The 19691-nt window shown below is 37.7% G+C and overlaps 1 protein-coding gene and 2 long non-coding RNA genes across 4 annotated transcripts in view; 1 reads left to right on the top strand and 2 right to left on the bottom strand.

Moving 5' to 3' along the window:
- LOC123378259 overlaps positions 1-7968 on the top strand; it is a 60792-nt gene extending 52824 nt beyond the window's left edge. The window contains exon 3 of the long non-coding RNA XR_006582532.1: positions 7361-7968. This is a non-coding gene — a long non-coding RNA (uncharacterized LOC123378259). The remainder of the gene's footprint in view (positions 1-7360) is intronic.
- Positions 1-19691, bottom strand: part of LRP1B (LDL receptor related protein 1B) — a 1288869-nt gene that overhangs the window by 1167279 nt on the left and 101899 nt on the right. The window lies entirely within an intron of this gene.
- LOC123378260 overlaps positions 1-19691 on the bottom strand; it is a 113966-nt gene that overhangs the window by 16254 nt on the left and 78021 nt on the right. The gene's annotated exons all lie outside the window — the stretch shown is intronic.

The following is a 19691-nucleotide window of genomic DNA, read 5'->3' on the forward strand; positions in this document are numbered from 1 at the left end:
TCCTTCTTTAGGGGGCTAGCTGTTGTCACTGTCCTTTATAGCAACAGTTATCTCATCATCAGAAGCACTTTTCACAGCACTGGCAATAGGGCAGAGAATGACAGATATTAGTTCTTTAGAGAGTTTTCCCACCAAGCTGAAGAGCAGATGCCCCACCATAATAGTGGCAGAGTAGATAGAAGGGACTGAATGGAGAGCAGGCTAAGACAGAAACCGGGGTGATATGGGGATGCCTGTGAGTGAGAGATACAGAATTAAGGAAGAAATAGGTGGTGGCCAAGGGAGGCACAAGAACTTATCAGAAGAGGTAAAAAAAGATGGATAGAATAAAAAATCAGAGGGGCAGTGGGAGAGATGGTAAAGCAGAACAAAAAGAAGAAAAAACAAACTGCCATAGTAGGAAGAGATTTACAAGAACAGAGAAAAAAAGATAAGTTTTTTATATTGAGTAATTAATTGGCTAAGTATAGTTAATGATGTGACAAATCACATATCTTAGTGTCACAAGTTTAGTTATAAATCCTGTTCTGGGAAGTGGAGAGGCATGACTAGATGCCTTTAGAACACAGAGGACAATTGTAAAAACAAGCACATGCATCACACAATATGAAGTAAACATCAGATTTTCTATTCTAGAGTGTTTTTATTTATCATGTGAAAATCTAGACTTCTCAACACTTTCAATATAGAAAAGTAGGGTCCAATCTTGTAATCCTTACACAAAGTTTTACCTGAGTAAAGACACCCAGAGTTGCATCCTATTATGAACCAATTTGGAAAAGTAAACTGTAAAGTCACTTTTATTATTTTAATACTTTCTATTATTTGTAATATGGCAATGAGCCACAGCAGAACATGATGGGTATTTAAGGGCTATTAGGAGGCTAAATTTTAGATGTACATTAGGCAACGGGACTTCTGAGTAAATGGGTGGTTTCCCTTTGAAGTGATGGCTGTAACAGTCCTATATCTGTGCTTCAAAGGGAAACAGCCACTTCCACATGAAGTGCAGCCAAAGTACTCTACATCACAGCCTTCGTCATTGCTCTCCTGTTCTGCATTAGGAACTGTTCTTTCAGCACTCTAAACTGAGTCTTTTATAGCAGTCAGAGTTTGAAGGTAGGCAAAATGGCAAGAGAGGGAGACATGAGTAAGAAGAGATAAAATACAGGAAAAGAAAGGAATTAAGGATAAAATTTTCTCTCTCACGTTTTAAAGATAATAGGTGAAATCCTGACCTGTTTGAAGTCAATAGCTAAACCCTCATGTAATTCAGAAGGGCTGGGATATCAGCCAATGAGTCAAAATCATCCTTGTCATTACTCAATGGAATGACAGCAGGGACTAATTTCATTTGAGGGGTGCACGGATTTTTGTTTTATGATTGCAGTGTTGACTCTTTTATTCCAAGCTTTTGCATGTTGGTGTCCAGCCATATGACTATCAAGGAGACCCTGCTGGCTAATCAATATTTAAACCAAAATTCATTTTCCTATTACATTTGAAAACCACCGATTTTCCTCCCCTCATTTCTTATGGAAAACAAGCCACTGTGGTTGTGCAATGTTTGCTTCCTTATGTGTCAAAAGCATTATATGTTGTCCAAAAAATATCAAGAATACAGTTTGTTTACTTGTATATCTTCTTGGCACCTTGAAAGCTGCCTCTATAGCAAAAACTTATCATGGAGATTTATATTAAGGGACATACTGGTCAGCTTTTCAGAGATACAAAGCATCCGTACTCCCCCAACTTTCCCCCAACTTCAGCTGGAACTTCCAGTGCTTAGCACCAAGAAAATTAAACCAATGCAAGGTAAGCACTGACCTGCATAGCTCATTCATAGCTTTGCCTCTTGTAACATAAACATTCATATATGTATTTGAAAATATCATATCAATATTAAATAGCATTGAGCATGAACATGAGTATGTTTGAGTAAATTATATCAATATTAAATTCCAGAAAATAATCCTCACCAGATTGAAATTTCTAGTAGGTACAACATGTAGTTTCCAAGGTACCTTTAAACCTCATGGGGCTTCTTCTGCTAATATGAGCTTTTAACTCCTATTAACATTACTGACAGCTACCCATGTGAACTGACAGAGTGCTAGATTCCTGTTGTTTCATAAGAAGTGCTCTTACTCTATATTATTTAATGCTGTCACATATACTTTCATAGAGGACAGACTAATTATTGCACTCATGTAATGATGAATAAAAGTGAGCTATGATTGCATATGAATTACAGAATTATTGATTAGATTAGGTTAGTGAAATGCCATGATTCATTCTTTTTTATACTTTGCAGGAAATAATTTACCAATGTCACAATTTTGTCATTTTAATATCTGAAGTGTAATTTGACTTCCATTGTTAGCAGGGTTTTTCAAGAGTAGTTTCCTTGACCAGCTGTATCTAAAAATGTTACTATTTAGCAACAAAAAAGGAAATTTCTTTGAGGTTTTCTACATATTTTTCTGCCCAAAAAACAAAATGGATATGCATTGTATGAGCTGAATAATACAGAGTAGAATAGGTTAACTAAAGAGAGAACCAACTGAATGTTTCAATGCAAAGATCAGTGGTTGTGGTGAATGGCAGAATTGAGTTTGTTAGAAAAATAGGGGGAGGTGGAAGGGAAATAGCTTTTTTATTTCTTTTTCAGATACTTTCATTAACAACCAGGTAAAAAGGAATAGACACATTCAGGAAACAAAGGAAAAATGTTTTATTACTGAACATTCAAGTGTCTTCAGTACAAATTGAATAGCAATTACCTCTCTCTCTCTCTCTCTCTCTCTCTAATAGGTCACCTTTGTTTCTTGCAACATTATTATGAACCCAGTACTCTTGTTATTGTCGATATTCATTTTTCTAACTAAGTACAATGGTGGCAAATGAGGGTTAACAGAATCATTTTATAAAAACATTATGCATCAGTTTAGCTTTAAAAAAATGCAGCAAGCAGTTTGTCATACTTCTGGCAAGGTTATAAATGATTGGCTTTTTTGTATATTCAGCTGTTACAGAGGCTAATAGCATACTAAAAAAATCTTCTTTCATGTACAAATTAATTGTATCCTTATGCAATTCACATCAGTGTGCCTTACTTTGCATTTTGAGGCTTTTAAAAGGTTTATATGGAACTGATGCATCTTCTCATTTTATTGCGCACACCACTTCAATTATCCCCTTTCCACAAGTTGAAAGCATAAAGTCTGTCACTGCAGGCCACTATCAACATGCAGTAATTTGGCAGAAAAACTAAAAGTTCTCTTTGAAAGCAATTTTTTTTTAACTTTCAGAAAGCTTCCTGGAAGTGTTAGCAATTTTTTTTTATATTTAACTACAAAAAAAGGGTACTTTCTAAAGATTAACTACATGCAACTTCTCATTTGCAAAGCTCCTGGTTTCATTCTAATGGCTGAGAAAAAGATATTACACAAACTCTTACTGACATTACCTGAAGAATGACAGAGTTCTCTATTGTGCACAATGCATTCATGAAAGACAAAGATTTTCTTGTAAAATGGTAAAAAGCCTTGGTGTTTTGTCAAGCAGGTGTCTTGTTTAACATAGGTAACTCATGTTTGCTGAAGTGATAATGTTCTATTTGTGTATAATTGTAGCCTTACAACTACTTAACAGCTACTGTATGGGGAATTGAATTTAAAGCACCAGTGGAAATTCTGAGATACAATAGTTCTGTGTTTTAAAATGTTTGTTATGAATTTAGGCCCAGATCCTTAAAGGTTTTTCTAGACTCCTAACTTCCATTTATTTCAAACCTTTGAGGATCTGGGCCTCAAAGCTTTTGGAAAAGTGCAGGATTGAGAAAGATCGAGACAGAAGTCCTCCCTTCACTCTCAGGAATGGTGCAGAATGGGTTAGGATAAGGTAACTTGCATTGGCCCTAATTTGGTCACTGTGTCTGAACCTGCCCCAGCTGGGCCACCTACAGGAATCCAGTCATCGTGCCTATTCAAATATTTGGCTTTTCCGCTGTGACTGTCAATTAGGAGACCTCCAGTTGTGGTAGGGTGATCAGATGTCCCGATTTTATAGGGACAGTCCCAATTTTTGGGCCTTTTTCTTTTATACGCTCCTATTACCACGGACCCCCATCCCGATTTTTCACAGTTGCTGTCTGGTCGCCCTAAGTTGTGGTGATAATATATCTTTAAATATAAGTCCTTGTCTTCCGGGAACCAGATAGATCACCAACTCATTTCAAATTGGTCACCAAAAGATTGAATCTTTGTAAACATATCATAGAATCATAGAATCTCAGGGTTGGAAGGGACCTCAGGAGGTCATCTAGTCCAACCCCCTGCTCAAAGCAGGACCAAACCCAACTAAATCATCCCAGCCAGGGCTTTGTCAAGCCTGACCTTAAAAACCTCTAAGGAAGGAGATTCCACTACCTCCCTAGGTAACCCATTCCAGTGCTTCACCACCCTACTAGTGAAAAAGTTTTTCCTAATATCCAACCTAAACCTCCCCCTCTGCAACTTGAGACCATTACTCCTTGTTCTGTCATCTTCTACCACTGAGAACAGTCTAGATCCATCCTCTTTGGAACCCCCTTTCAGGTAGTTGAAAGCAGCTATCAAATCCCCCCTCATTCTTCTCTTCTGCAGACTAAACAATCCCAGTTCCCTCAGCCTCTCCTCATAAGTCATGTGCTCCAGCCCCCTAATCATTTTTGTTGCCCTCCGCTGGACTCTCTCCAATTTATCCACATCCTTCTTGTAGTGTGGGGCCCAAAACTGGACACAGTACTCCAAATGAGGCCTCACCAGTGCTGAGTAGAGGGGGATGATCACATCCCTTGATCTGCTGGAAATGCCCCTACTTATACAACCCAAAATGCCATTAGCCTTCTTGGCAACAAGGGCACACTGTTGACTCATATTCAGCTTTTTGTCCACTGTAACCCCTAGGTCCTTTTCTGCAGAACTGCTACCAGCCATTCGGTCCCTAGTCTGTAGCAGTGCATGGGATTCTTCCGTCCTAAGTGCAGGACTCTGCACTTGTCCTTGTTGAACCTCATCATATTTCTTTTGGCCCAATCCTCTAATTTGTCTAGGTCCCTCTGTATCCTATCCCTACCCTCCAGCGTATCAACCACTCCTCCCAGTTTAGTGTCATCTGCAAACTTGCTAAGGGTGCAGTCCACACCATCCTCCAGATCGTTAATGAAGATATTGAACAAAACCGGCCCCAGCACCGACCCTTGGGGCACTCCACTTGATACCGGCTGCCATCTAGACATGGAACCATTGATCACTACCCGTTGAGCCTGACCATCTAGCCAGTTTTCTATCCACCTTACCGTCCATTCATCCAGCCCAGACTTCTTTAACTTGCTGGCAAGAATACTGTGGGAGACTGTATCAAAAGCTTTGCTAAAATCCAGAAATAGTACATCCACTGCTTTCCCCTCATCCACAGAGCCGGTTATCTCGTCATAGAAGGCAATTAGGTTAGTCAGGCATGACTTGCCCTTGGTGAATCCATGCTGACTGTTCCTGATCACTTTCCCCTCCTTTAAGTGGTTCAGGATTGATTCCTTGAGGAATCAATATCTGATTTAAAATCTGAAAAGCAAACAGTGCTTGCAAGGAGTTCATTCTCCTTGTCTTTGAAACACACACAGTTTTCAGTATTATACTGATAGGAGGGAAAATATTTTTTCAGCATTCTTCTTCCCTCCTGGATAATTATTTTGAAGTCTTACAGTTATTAATTTTTCATCAGTCAGTCAAAACTTGGAAATATGTTTCATGCTAAAGGTAATTACTAGTTAAAATAGAAGTTGCATGGATGGAAAGGCTTTTACATATTAAATATACCAATATTGGTATATTTATCAGTGGAAAATTTGGATAGCTGCATTCTGCTTATCCACTCTGATAATTACTTGCCAGAAGCTCTTGGGCAGTGGAGTTGTAGTGTTATGGTCCTATTACATTATTTTACTTGACACAGGGTTGTCTCATTTTGTATTATCTGAAAAAGTGCATGTAACCAAATTTCACGTGTGTTATTTCTTTTATTCTGTTCAACACCTGTGTTTCTATTCCTGTATTTTACCCAATAATAGTTTTAAATTTTTAAGAAAATGGAAGGGAATATAATATTTTCTGATTTTTCCCCCTTAACATCTCATGCTTTGTATCATTTGATAATATACATGACTAGCTTTAATTCTCAATCATTCCCTAAATCCAATTTGACTGCCTAACGGGGTTTAATTTACATGATGATACAATTTCTCACACCAGAAAGCATAGTAACCCTTCTTCTTCTGAGGTTAATGGTGATCTAGCTTAAAGCCTAAAAGATAATTACAAGGAATGTGCTTCAGGTGACAAAGTACTTTTGACAATCCCAGACTGTTGATAGCTTTTTAATTATAGCTTTTTCCACCATAGGAAACAGTACGCTTTCTCCTAAATTGTTTGAAGGCATTTCAATTTTATTTATTTAGTAAATTGCTGTGCACTGTAATCAATACTTTCAACTGTCTGATACCCCAGGCTCCGTGTTCTATACCTATTTTACTTGGAGAAGAGATTAAACTTGGGACTAATTTTTCCCCCATATAAAATGAAATACAAAAGAGCATCAAGCAAGGAATACAAACATTTATTGACTTGCTTCTCGTCTTCTGTACTCACTTGATATTTTGTGACATTTAGAAATTGAAACTTTGCAGAGTTTTTAGGTGAGAGCTCTGGCAATAGAGAAGGTCAGGAACCAAAGAAACCAGGCAGGGTTACAGTTTAAAAATATTAAATATGACCAAAGGAAAAAATGGAAAATGATGTTGTGGCTTTCACTCCCTGTTCTGAACAGTTTCTGGCCAAGTTCTGCACTGTTGACATATATGGCTGCTATGGTCAAGAGAAGGAAGTAGCTGTTCTAAATGAATGTAGTATATTGCATGAGTGATAATGTATGCAGACAATTTTTCCATTTACTTTATATGCAAGAGCCGATTGCCTTTTATACCATTGAAATTAGTTTCCAACTAGTATTTATGTGTCTTACAACAAATTGTTTGTCACTTTCTCTGATTAAGTGCACTCTTAATAGCACACATGTTTAAAAAAAAAGTCTTTTCAATTTTCAGTTACAGTTTAATCATGTCTGCCTTTCCTAGAACCTTTTTTAGACCTGGGTGTGACAGGTAACATTATAAAGAAAACTCTTAGAACAAAAGAGGGGAATTTTTCTGTGCTTTGGCTAAGAACATTCTTGGCACATTTAGGCATAAGAAATAATTATTATGGGAGATGAACTAAAAGAATACTACTTTGTTCTAATTTATTGTTTTTTTCTAATTTAGGAATACCAAACAAGCCCCAGTGAAGATCAGGACCCCATTGTGCTAGGTGCTGTACAAACACATAGGAAAACAGAATTCCTTCTTGGAACAATTTAGCATCTAAGGTCTCAACCCTGAAAACATTTAATTTGCACACAAGTAACTTTATTCACCTGAATAATCTGAGTGGGGAAAGTCACTTACATCTGTATGTTTTTTGCAGGAAAAGGTCTATAAAGAGAACATATAGGCTGTGAATGGGATGCAATACAAAGCAAATCTTTGAACTGTAAAGTTTATGACATCATGCTAATTAACAACAACAACGTCAAATAGTAGCAGTTACCTCTGTGACTCCAATATTCTTGTGAGCAGCTGAGTAAGGTGGTTTGAGGTGTATGTGTGTGTCAGAATTTATAGAGAACTACCAGGAATGGATGAAGATCTCATGAATCACCCCTCACTGACCTAGGCCAGGACTACACTAGAAAAGGTTTGCTGTTATAGCTACAAACTGGCAAACTCACCTAGTGCAGATGTAGCTTATACTGGCAAAAAGGGCTCTTATTGGCATATCTTGTATTGGTTCAGTGAGTGAAATAAGACAGTGGTTCTCAACTTTTCCAGACTACTTTATCCCTTTCAGGAGTCTGACTTGTCTTGCATACTCCAGGTTTCACCTCACTTAAAAATTACTTGGATTACAAAATCAGACATAAAAATACAAAAAGTGTCACAGCATATTATTACTGAAAATTTGCTTACTTTCTTATTTTGTCTGTATAAATTTTTAGTTTGTACTGACTTTGCTAGTGCTTTTTATGTAGCATGTTGTAAAACTAGGCAAATATCTAGATGAGTTGATGTATCCCTTAGAAGACCTCTGTGTAACCCCAATGGTACATGTACCCTGGTTGAGAACCAGGCTAAAACACTTATGCTGATATAACTGTGTGTACATTAGGGCTGTTGCTGCTATAAAAATGTTGCAAAAAAAAAAATCACACCCCTAAATGACACTCCAATATTGGCAAAAAAATTTAGTGTAGACCTGCAACACTTATCTGTGGATCGAGAATGGATCACTTCCATTCTTCTTCTGGATCAGGACGCCTAGACTCCAGTTTATGTGGTGACATGGAACTAGAATCTCTCTTAAGCCATGGTTAACAGCCAGGAAACAAGGAAGAAGACTAAGACATGGGTGTTTGGGAAGAAAAATGGTCAACTATAAAAACCACATTTTTAAATAAATAAATAACACATTTACCTTTAACAAAGTTGGGAAAATGCTCCCCTTACCTCTCCCCCCTCAGAAACAAAAAAACAAAACTTCAAGTCAGTCTTTTGCTTCAGGATGTACTGTATATTTAAATTTTCTCCATTGGATGACCTTTTATTTCATTGCATGATATTTGTCCTTGTTAAGCTTAGTGACAAATGATTATTGTATTTTAAAACCTTTCATTTCAGCTAAAAATATTCAGCATTTCCACTTCATATAAATGTAAATTTGCATAAAACGATTTTCACACAAACACATTGAACATGGAATTTATTTCAGGGGCCTTATTGTTTAGGAATGTAATTACATAAATGTATACTATTAATGGCATTATTTTTATCATGAAAATAATAAAATCCAGTGACGGTACTATGTTTTAGACTCATGGTCCTACTACTCCACTGTGAAACATTAGTATGTGCATGGGTAGTGGAAATGAAAGGGGTTATATACTGCCTAATTTACAGAGAAAAGTATAAGTATAGATTTACTCCCCCCTACCCAATAGGGTTGTACATGATAACAGGAAGCACAGTTAGATTGTAAGCACATGGCCTAGGTTAACATATACTGGGAATTACCACTGTATCCATTTCTTCAAAGCATCAACAAAAATGGTTGCACAGATGACAACTATCATTAATGACTGTTTAAATCACAGTATTTCCACTTAAATCAATTAAGTTTAATTCATGTAAAACTAATATAAGTGAGATCAGAAATTAGGCCTAGAATATAAGTAATCACTCATACACTCACTTCCCAGTCATTGCTGACCTTTCTCCTGATTAAAAAATGGTTAAGAGAGCTAACGAATCACAAAACAGTACATAAATGAGGTGAATTTAGTGAAGTTTGGTGGCAAATACCCATTTTTTTAATGGTCTGATTCTTACCAAGGACCTTTGACTCAGAATTGTGATGAACAAGTCACAAACCTTTCCCCATCCATTCCCTTCATCCGTTCTATGGAAGTTGTCTCTTTCAGATCTTATATTGCTTCTCTCTTCCACTAGGTATGATTCCCTCCCCTAATCATATCATGAGGCCCCCTTCCATATACATTTTCATGTGGCTCTCAAAATAGCCATGTTTAGTGTATCTCTTCCCCTCAACAATCCACCTTCCGTCTGTGTAGATAGTCTCAAAATGATCTTTTCAAAGTACTTGGTGACAATTCACTCAGCACACAATCTTGCCATCTCCACTTCAAAAATTCATCCTAAAGCAGACTTGAAAACTATTGGATTTCACATAATTTTTTCCTAGTGATAGCCAGCTGTGCAACTTGCATTCTGGACAGAATATTTTCAGCTTCTCAAGGCAGCTGTGTGTATAGGAAGTTATTCATATAAGGTAAGCAGTCATGTGAATATTCTGGGCCAAAGAGTGCTGGGAAGTAATTAACTGCAAGAATAAGATATGTTTGTAACCGTAATAGTCTCTTTCACTGAAATGTATTTGTAGTAACGGCTCCTATTATTTCCAGAAAGGAGCTTGAGTTATCTTAGTTGCGTTTAGTGAAAGATACTTAAGATCCAGTCATTTATTATAGTGTCATCTGCAAGCTATACATTTAAATGCAATGCTGTTCACACAGATATGCAGTACTGTTCCCCTTAGGGCCAAAACCAGCTCACCTGACATACATTTTGGCATTTAGAGCATTCTGCAGGTTTAGATAGTGAGGTACTCTATACAAAAAGAGAAAAGCATTAAATGGAACTTGTTGTTTACTTTTTAAAGTGTTTGGTGCCTAAGTCTAGTTATGGTATTTGTCAAAAAAACAAGGACCTGGTTATTTCTTAAAAATAACTTTCCATTAAATGAAAAACACAGTGAGCATTGCTAGAAAATGGAAACATCATATCCTGCAGGAAAACCACAGAAATATAATCTCTTCTTATATAACATGTACAGGCAGCTGTGCAAACGTTAATAAAAGCTGATTCATATTTTCATTCCCGTTTTAAACTTAAAGATCACATCTGTTGAGATATGAGCTTTACATCTGAACAAATCCATGCTTCATCAAATTGTACCATTTTTCTCTCTGCCATATGCATAATGATATCATGACAGCTGAGAAAAAGGACTCAGCTGACATGTTCATTGTTATGAAGGATGGGTTCTTGTTGTCACCTCTAACAAGACAGAACAGTCATACTCTGGAATATTATAATGATTGTGGAAAGATTTATTTTGTCCTTCTTTGGTTAAAATGTGTGGACTTGCTTAGCTTCCTTTTTTCTCTAATGCAATAAGGGATAAGAAGTGTTACTGAAGAGGTCAAAGTCATTAAGATATTTGGTGCCTGGTTAATGTAGAGTTAAAATATATGTGTCTTCTAAGGTAACGCAAAAAGATAAATACAAACTCAGGCTACAGATTAAAACATCAATATAAGCTATTGTGTTTTTAAGAAAGTTATACAAGGAGTTTGGTCAAGATGCAGTTTATATAATGAAACAGCCAGAAAAGATTAAGCAAAACATAGACAGCTCTATTATTTAATGTAATGGCAAATGTAAACATATTTATTTCCAAGAATCTGGATTCTAGAGCTGTTAAAACTAGGAAAAGGTCATTTGTCAAGATATTTTCCAGCAGTACATCCTGTCCTTCTAACAAGAAGGATTGCTTTTCTCTCATGACAGCAAAAGAGAAACATGAGTACTGAGCCAAGATTTCTCAAGTTGACAGCAACTATGACTTTTATGGGGGCTACAAGAATATGATCTATACACTTGTAGCAGCTAGAAAAGATTTGTAATTCATTCTGTACTGCAAAAGGTCATCCTTCTTCAGATGAAATAGATTATGTGTATTTGCATGTGCCTGTGTGTGCATTATTATTACAGTATAGAGTGTGTGTGTTTACTACATGTTATATATTCCTTATGTCTAGGCATTTGATATATTGGAGTCAGACATACATGCCCATGACCGAGGTCATAAAACAGAAAACTATTTTCTGAACTTGTGACAGGTGGGGTTGAAAGCACAATAGGGGCTAAAACCCTGCATTGCCTTACAAAGCTGATGACTGATTTTCTTCGCAAAGTTAGGAGGGTTATGAAACATCGGCTTAGCTATATAGTTTAGATGTCACAATATAATGAATGCAAGTATAAGATATACACCACTACCAATATTCTTTCCCCTCTGTGATCAGAAAGTGCTGGGTCTGTCTACATGGGGAAAAAAGCCAGCACTAACTACTTCACACTAACTGCCTGGGTGGACACTCTTACTGGACTGTAAAGAGCAAAATTCACACTCTTGTTTACTGTGCACTAAATTCCCTGGTGTAGACATGGCCTTGAATCAGAGAAATGCATGGCCAGAAGGGACTTAGAGAGCTTTTCTAGTCCAGTCCCCTGCATTGAGACAGGACAAAGTATACCTGTTAACTCGCGTTTGCTAGGAAGACCAAACTACAGTGCTCCATGATTTTGCAAATCATCTTTGTGTAGGGGCCATGTTAATATTTTTTGTTTCCTTTTCCATGTTAGCATATTCCAATTTCAGTCAAAACAAGCATTCAATGCATAATTTGATAGAATCAAATAACTGATAAGTACAGCTGCGCAGAGGACAGAAATTTCATTTTGCGAAGGATTTTATGATTTAATATTTTTTTTTACAAGTTGGCAGGAAACTCCAAAATTTTGAAATGCTCTGCAACAGAAAATTCTGAAAAAAAAACAATCATTTCAGAGCCAGACTATTTTGTTTTTATTTTAACTTTTTAATATTTTGTTGAATATTGACATTTTAGAATTTTATAATACGTAATAAAATACAAAATTTAAAAAAATATTCTTTTGTTTGAAAATTGTAGAAACAGGATTTTTTTGACACTGTTGGAATCTTTTTCCACATTTTTTCTCAGAAAGAAATTTTGGCAAAATAGACATGATTTTACAGAACATTTAGATTTCAACAGAACTGCATTTCCTAATGGAAGATGGTTCTCTTGAAGTTCTTCTGCCCAGCTCTGCTGATAATGGCAGCTCATTGCCATCAGAATTAGAGCTGGGTGAATAACTTATTTTTCGGTTTGCTGGCAGCTAAAACTATCACTCATCCCATTTTCAGGTATCTGAGCACTTATTTGTGGTAGAGATAAATTAAAAGTAACAAACAGACAAAACCATTTTGTTCAACCTAAACTGAAATCTACAATTTTGATTAATTGAAAAAATCCATTCCATTTGGGTCAAACGAAACATGTAATTCAACCTGAAATGTTTTACTTCAGGCATTTTTGAATGGTTTCAGTCACAAAATGGTCAGAAGAAGCAGTGCTGCCCTTCTAACCACTGGGTTAAAAGGTATAAGGATACTCACCAAGGATGTGAGAGACCAAGGTTCAACTCCCTGATGTGGAAAATGATTAGAACTTGGGTCTCCTATTTTACAGGAGAGCAGCCTAGCCACTGGGTTCTAGGTCTATTCTGGTGCAAGGGTCTCTCAAGCTCTCCTGTTGAAGCTGTTTGATTAAACAGTCATTGAAAATGAGACTCAAACTTGTGTCTCCAATAGTATAGGTTAGTGCCCTAACCACTGGGTTACAGAGTCATTCTTACTTACGTTCTCTCTCTGGCCCAGCTGATAATCATTGTCTTTATGAATGACAATGACTAGTCATTGGGCCAGGGTGAATAAACTATTCATTTAAAAATTTCACCCTGCTCTACTCAGAACCCTGAGATCTCTCTATTTCCTTGTTCAGAGTTTGATATAACATGTTTAGCTCCCCCTGACCTCTTTTCCTGGAGCTTTCATGACATAGTATCTTACAATTATTGCTCTGTCCTCTGCCACCAGTTTCACCTCCAGTTCTCTGCCCATGCAAAACCATATAAAATTGTATTTGGATCACTTTTACCAGTGCACACTCAAGCTGCTATAATTAGGGCTAGTCCTCAACCACATTTTTATGCAGGGGACTAGAACACTTCTTAGCTGCTGGAAGTGCCTTTTAGTTCTCTTGCAGTAGTTGCTGGAATGTCCACTAATCTGTAGCCATCTTTTCTGAAGTCTTGCTGCTGTTAATCTTCAGCCCCACACTGCACTATGAACTGCATAGCATGTGGTTCTGTGAAGCTTCCTACTAAGAGTTCACACAGCATTCCGTGATCTTCCCTACCAACTTGGTTTTTACAGAAATAGCAAATTGTAAACTCACAAATAGCATATGTTACAAAGTCTCAAGTTCACATGAAAGCAAACTCCCATGGTTGCAGTGCATTTTGAACTCCTATGTGTTGGTTGTGAGTTCATAAGAATTTGCAGTATCCCACTGTTGTTAATGTTTAGCCAAAGCATTGTTGAATCTGACCTGTGTACAGCATACAGACAGACAGTTACGGGGCTGGAGATTATTTTATGTAAGTTGAGTAGCTAATGTCCTCTAATAGCAATGATAGTTAACTTGCACTTCTTCACAACAGGGGACTACAGCTGTTTCAGAGAATAAAGCAAGTGTCAGTGATAGAACATACAAAATGTGTAATGCATAACACTATTCTCATTTACTCCTGGCATCTGTATATCACTCATCCCCATATTCTGGTATCTGAGCACTTAGTAGTTGTAGAGACAAATTAATTACAGAGAATAGCACACACAATTGGGATACATGTAAGTTTAATTTATTTTTAGTCTGTGTTCTAGTTTTTCTGAACTGACCCAATCATGAATTTAAAATCCTTTATTATTTTTTACAATACAATAAACATGCATTGTGCTTCAAAAAATTTACAGGCCAAGGCTCCAATCTCACGACTGAGTACATAGAGATAGATCCCCGTATCTTCAGGGAGCAGTATCAACTGCAGTGGGAGTCCACATGGGCACAGGGGCCTGCCAAACAATTGCAGGAACCCAAGACACTACACATGTTGAGATATGGAAACAAACTAGGACGCTAGGAGGACAGGGGATGCAGAGTGCCACAACAAATCCCTGGTTAAGTTACAAATATACATTTTGAGTGGTTTGCAATTTTTTTTTAAAGTTACTTATAGACCTTGTGGAACAACCATGGGTTTTAAGGAGAGATTTGAAGGATGAGGACAAAGCAGACACTTTTGCAGCTCCAGAATTATTGTTAAATATGCCCTCTTGTGGACTAACAGGATGCTTGGAGCCTCATTCTGCAGTAATGAGCTAGGGAGGAGATGGAATCCAAGAGCATAGGAGACGGGACTCCCAGTCTCTCAGATTCCCCCATCAGCCTATGAAGCAGGCTGCCAAAGAGCCAGGAACCACTGAGGAGCCTGGCAGGTGATCTGGCAGGAAAACAGGAAGGTTGTGTTAGAACCTTGCCTGAGCTCCATCACAACTTCATTGGAATAGAACATCTTCGTGAAAAGAGTCGATTTCAGCCAATAAGCAGTCCCCAATGGAGAAATGTTCCACCAGACAATATCTGATCAGCAGTAGTCATCACCCTAAAATTGGAAGTATTTGGAGCCAGGATTTTTGGATGGTCTTATCATTACTTTTAATGTAAAAATCATAATCAGAAGCAACAAAAACTCTTGGTTAGCGCACATAAATACAGTTGGGAATTACAAAAACAGAGTGTCAACAGTCTAGCATATTGATGGTTTTCTACACCAAATGTTAGAATTTATGATTAAGATGAAATATTGTGAATTACAGAGGCTGGACATTTCAGAGTGAGACAGACAGTGTGTATGTTAAAGCTAGATGCCTGCTTATATCTAGGCATGGCAAAATCAATTGTTTTTGTAAATTTGACTGCTAACATCAATATTAATTTTTAACCTTTTTCCAATTTTAATCTATTTTAATAAATTCTCATAGTTTCACAACAGGACTGCAGGGGGCTCCCAGCACAGCCATGGGGCCAGTGACCCTTGATCCCTGGAGCTGCAGGGTGTGGGGAAGTTTGTGTTCCTGATGAGGCAGAGCAGAAACCCCTGCTCAGGGCCGTGAGGAGCATGACGAGTCCCTGGCCACAGAGCAGGCCACCCTGCAGCTGAACAGCTCCTGCCGGGGAAGGCCTCTGTACTCCAGGCCAGTGAGTGAGAGGGGCCATGACAGTAGGGCTGCAGAGGGATAGCTGCATAGCCAGGGACACCAGATACCTGCAGATGCAAGGTGCGGGAGAAGCTGCCTGTTGACTCTTACAGATGGATATTTTTCTTACATTGATTTCAGTGCATCAGGTGAAAGATGTTTACTAACAACAAATAATTTAAATCGAATCTTGCCATGCCTACTTGTACCTCAGTGACGATTTTATAGTGAATGTCTCACTTAGCACCTTGACAGTAGATACAATTCTTGTTTTCCTCACTTGTAAACTGCCACTTATAACTCGGGGCTACAACACTGTCAGGTACTAATTTGCTCATTGAGATGAATATTAGACCTAAGCTGCCAATATTTCTGGATTTGTGTATCTATCAATATGAGTAAGTGGACACCCACAATAAACACAACACACTCTAAGTCTTATCTATACCATGTGGCAAAAAGGGCCAGAGGGGTGTGACTTGTAAAGCACTCTAACGTGCTGTTCTCCAGCTGCTGAATCACCCTAAAAGGTAGTGAGTTCACTTTAACAGACTCTGATCAACCAAAAGTCGATACTTTGGAAATCAATTTTTTGGTGAAGTCAAACCTCTTGAATACTACCAGCAGCTTATGTATCTGCAAAAAATATGCACAAATACAAACAAACACTGATATATCCTAAAAATCAGTTTTGGAATGAAAAGCTGTAATCCTGTGACCCTATGCAAAGGAGCAGATCGATCAATCAATCAAACTAACTAGCATCTAATCCCCTTCCCTTCCAACAGGCCCTGGCTTCAAGCCATCACTTTTTGACTTGGGAGAACAAAATCTATAGAACTACTAGCCTCTGTGATGCATTTGGGGAGCTGATTACTACTTCTGGAGTCTTTAGAAGAAAAACTACATTACCTACTGCCCCTCTGGAACCTTTCTGGGACATTTCTACCTCCCACATTATAGTCATATGTGAAGAGTTGCTTTCCCACTTCCTTCTTTCCAGTCCTCAAAGAGCGTCTCCTTCTAGAGCCCCCTTGCCTCCCCGTCAATCTCCCTGATTCTTCTCTCACACTTTTCCCTTTCCCCGGAAAGGCAGTGAAACTGCTTCTTCTGGTGGATGGGAGGGTGCCGGTGTGCGTGTGTGAGAAAGGGAGAGGGTGTGTGTGTTCACGCTCACAGTCGAATGGGTGAGGTGAATCGTCTTCGCTTGATCCTACCTGAAGTGGGGCTTTCAAAGAGAAGTGGAGAAACCAACAATTGGTGTAAAGGGCCTTTAGTGACTAAAAGAGGGAATTATAACAACATTTTCCCTTTCAATTCCTATTGCTAAGGAGAAGCAGGGGACCCAGGATGCAGTACAGTGCAAATTTGCCCCGTTGTCAAGTATGCGCCTTGACTACTCTCCGTTTAAATGGTCAAAATATTAGCAGAAAGCACAGAGCACATAAATGCATTAAAGCCACACACAAATAAAGCTAATGTTCCATTCTGACTACCTTAAACAAAATGGCATCTCTATAGTGATGCTTTTGGCATTATTGAGATTTTGTTGTCAATCTTTCAAGTATCAGAGGGGTAGCCGTGTTAGTCTGGATCTGTAAAAGCAACAAAGAATCCTGTGGCACCTTATAGACTAACAGACGTTTTGCAGCATGAGCTTTCGTGGGTGAATACCCACTTCTTCAGATGCAAGACTTGCATCTGAAGAAGTGGGTATTCACCCACGAAAGCTCATGCTGCAAAACGTCTGTTAGTCTATAAGGTGCCACAGGATTCTTTGTTGCTTTGTCAATCTTTGAGTTCTATAGTTCTGATCTATTTTAGGCATTGGCTACAGGACACAGTGAGGTTTCGGAAGTCTGGAGACCTGAGTTCCAGCGTGGTTCAGCACTGAGTGGTTCTTCAACACTCAGAACATAATTATTTTCAACTATTCAAAGGTGAAACACAGAATCCCGTACTTGGGTCTTGCAGGGAAAAATCTTTTCATTCTCCCCTGATTCTTATGAGTATTTAATAATATTAATGTATTATTGTAACAAAATCTCTGTACAGTTAAAATTCAAACATTCTTAGTACTTCTAACCCTTATGTAGAGAAAAAAAAATCTTAAATCCTGTTGCTGCTTCCCATTCTGCTGAAAGCACAATTATTTTTGATTCTGGTGACACAACAAATGGTAAAAATTTTAATATTCTAAATGCAGCTTTAAAGTGTAATTTAAAATACATTATGCACTTTGTGAGATTCCTTGCCACTCTGTCAACAGCTATTCTCACATGCCTGCTCTCCAATATGTAAGCAAGGAAAATGGACAAACATTTTGGCCTTGACTGAATACTACTGTAAACAGTGCACCATGACCCCAGCATACTAATAAGCAGCCTTGACTGACAGTCTTCTAAATGTAGTGACATTTGGAAGACAATAGTGCCGATGATCAGATTAAAACATAAAATTTAATTGATAGACAGATCAGTCTGCTGTAAAACCCCATGAAAGTCCAATAATGGACTTCTATGTTCCTGTTGTTGTTTGCATTAACTAATACGTTAATTTATAGTCCATTCTGAAGCATACTTTTAATAAAATCTATTTCTTTATAAGAGTAATAGTAGGATGCTTGGCTTTTTTATATCTTTTTATTTGCCATTTAGTAAAAATGTCTATAATATTGCAAAACATCAGTAGCCACCTAGAGATATCTCTGTTGTTACTGTGTGTCACTTCATGGGCACACAACTCACTATTCAGAAAAATAAGATCCTTCTGCTCCCAAAGGAAGCCCCTACCGTTTGAGTTAAGAGATTATCCCCATTAGCTACTAACAGTGTCAGACCTATGACATAGAGAGGAGCTTTTCAAATACCATCCCGATAATGATTATTGAGAGGATGTATACAGTATAGCCACCTTTTTATTTAAATTTAAAATTCTATGTATGGAAAATGAGATATTACAAAATCAAAGAAGCCTCCTGACAAATGTTTTGGTAAACTGAATAGGTCCAAGTTCCTAGTCTGATTAGGGGACACAGCCTGCAGAAATGGTTCAACCGTATAATGAACGTATTACATTCAAGCTCTCAAGTGTTCCGCAACAGAGCAATCTCTTTACCCTCCTTGCCACCCCTATGGAGACATACAGGTCAATTCCCTGAGTGTCCATCCAGTTGATTGCATCGATCTGATGGTCACAGGAGCTACTTTGTCCATCACTCTCAGATGAACTATTGTGTGAGTCGTTTGCTAAAGCTGCTAGTGTCTGATTAAAAACATGATAAGAAACAAACTTGAAGAAATAAGCACATACAGACAGTTCACTTAGAGGAGAATTTTTTTTTAACTCTGGCAGAGGGGGGAAGGGAACACCTTGTACTTTTTTTCTGTTGATTTTTCTAGTTTATATGAATTCCTACCTAATTTAATCTTAAGAATTTCATAAGTAAACAAACACAGAAGTTTCATTGCTTGCTAGAGGATTTTTATTTTACAGTTATTCAATTCATCAATTCATGTGAGTTCATATTCACTTGATATTAAAGTGATAAGCTGTATTCTAACCATCCAAAAAATCTAAAAGGAACAGGTCTGGATCCTCACTTGCTAGATACAATGATTTTTTTTCTCCATTCTATATGTTTTGGCTTATCTAAAATCCTCTGGAAGCTAAGAGTTAACGTAAGTATAATTTTGTTTCTACCATTAGACTTCTACACTTTTCCGCTTCCTGAAAGATGGGTTCCTTTCAAGGTTACAGACATATTGTAAACATCCATTAGCATATGCTTTTCTCTGTAGTTTCCTTGCTAATAAAAGCCACCTGGATATATATTTATATATTTTGTTTCTGAAAATTCTTACAAGTCAAATGTCAGTGTGTGGAGTGAGTGATAATAGAAAAGCACTAGCTTCACACCACTCCTAAAGTAGTTCACAACCATGCTCATCTTCCAATTATGCTCAAGCATCTCTTCCATTTTTATCACATTTGAAAGTAACTGGGGGGGGG

The sequence above is a fragment of the Mauremys mutica genome, chromosome 10, assembly GCF_020497125.1.
Source record: "Mauremys mutica isolate MM-2020 ecotype Southern chromosome 10, ASM2049712v1, whole genome shotgun sequence".
NCBI classification, from domain to species: Eukaryota; Metazoa; Chordata; order Testudines; family Geoemydidae; genus Mauremys; species Mauremys mutica.